At 40.2% G+C, this 1,826-nt stretch overlaps 1 pseudogene across 1 annotated transcript; it reads right to left on the bottom strand.

Moving 5' to 3' along the window:
* Positions 1-517: 517 nt before the first annotated feature.
* LOC306665796 (large ribosomal subunit protein uL10-like) lies at positions 518-1,588 on the bottom strand (annotated as a pseudogene). The gene is made up of 2 exons: positions 976-1,588; positions 518-792 (listed from the first exon to the last, which is right to left on the bottom strand). The product of its transcript is annotated as a large ribosomal subunit protein uL10-like (transcript).
* Between the last annotated feature and the right edge of the window lie 238 nt (positions 1,589-1,826).

Raw genomic sequence — 1,826 nt, 5'->3', positions numbered from 1 at the left:
TTTTCCCTACCTTTGACTTTATTTTCAAGCTACAATGGCCAAATACGTACAAATATGTGTGTATTCCAACTTGTCTATAAAAATGGAACTTTATGCTTATAAATGCAGTAAGGCAATACTTTCTAGACAATATTTATCAAATATTTAGTATTTGTGTTCAACAATTTCATACACAGTAATTAACAATAAGCAGCCTTGCAAGATGATATAATTCTGGTTTGATAGTGAAAGAAACTGAGATTCTTCTCAAGCATGGAGATTCAAGTTTCAAATATTGAATCATTTTTATTCCTCTATTCTTTATATACAAAATAATTTAGCAAGTAATTATTTTGTAGTTTAAATAACCAAGCTCATTTAATATTTTTCAAAACTGTTTCATTGAGATAAATTTGTACACATCAAGATTTAAATGTAGTTTGATGAATTATAACTCCTTTTTTTTTTTTTTTAAGAAGTAAGCCTTTATTTCTTTGTTTTGCATAAAAAACTGACCGAGTTGTTGCTTTTCTGGTGATCAGTCTAAGAGACCAAATCCCATATCCTTGTCCAATTCTCTGACTCTTCCTTGGCTTCAACCTTGACTGGGGCCACAGCAACAGGAGCAGCAGTAGTAGCAGCAGCCACTGGGCTAGCGGCCACAAATGCAGATGGATCAGCCAAGAAGGCCTTGACCTTCTCAGCAGGTGGGAAGGTGTACTCAGTCTCCACAGATAAAGCCAGGACCCTCTTGTACCCATTGATGATAGAATGGGGCACTGATGTAACAGTTTGATAACCAATCTGCAAACACTAGCAACATTGCAATATTTTTATTCCTCTGTTCTTTATATACGAAATAATTTAGCAAGTAATTATTTTGTAGTTTAAATAACCAAGCTCATTTAATATTTTTCAAAACTGTTTCATTGAGATAAATTTGTACACATCAAAATTTAAATGTAGTTTGATGAATTATGACTCCTATTTTTTTACCCTCCAGGAAGCACGAATGCGGTTGTAGATGCTGCCATTGTCAAACACCTGCTGAATGATCAGCCAGAAGAGAAGGGGGAGATGTTCAGCATGTTCAGCAGGGCGTCTTCACTGGCTCCCAGCTTGTCTCCCGTCTTTATCAGCTGCACACCACTCAGGATTTCGATGGTGGCCCTGGAGATTTTAGTGGTAGTGCCTAAAGCCTGGAAGAAGGAAGTCTTCTGGGGCCCCAGACCAGTATTCTGGGCTGTTCTTCACAAGGCTCAATGGTACCAGCACAGGTAGCAGCTGGAACCTTACTGGCCAGCAGCATGTCCCTGATCTCAGAGATGTCCTCCTTGGTGAACACAAAGCCCACATTCCCCCTGATAGGAGGCAAGAGTTTCTCTACAGCCAGGTTGTTTTCCAGATGCCCTCGAATGGCCTCGTGCTTCCTGGTGTTCTTGCCCGTCAGCCCCACAGCCTTCCCTTGGGGGGTCATGTGGATTTGCTACATCTGCTTGGAGCCCACATTGTTGGATGATCTTAAGGAAGTAGTTGGACTTCCAGGTCACCCTGTCTTCTCTGGGCATCATGGCGGTGCATCAGGGATTGCCACGCAAGAATTAAAGATGATGTCACTCTCACAAGGACGCCTGGCGAGAGTCCTGTTGTTTTTAAACTTGTTAAAGCAAAAATCATTGGCAGTACAAGAAAAATAAATTGAAGAGGCATAGTTTGGCTACACAGCCTCTTGATGCACACAAATGTTAACATTTCTTCCAACGTATCAATAAAATCTCACTGATTTCATTAAATTGGGAGAAAGCCCAGTGCGACTGAGTAGGAACGATTTTGAATTGCAGAATACT

This window comes from Sciurus vulgaris (assembly GCF_902686455.1).
Source record: "Sciurus vulgaris genome assembly, chromosome: 7".
NCBI lineage: Eukaryota > Metazoa > Chordata > Mammalia > Rodentia > Sciuridae > Sciurus > Sciurus vulgaris.
The sequence above is the reverse complement of the archived record's forward strand: the minus strand, read 5'-3'. Positions and strand labels throughout refer to the sequence as shown.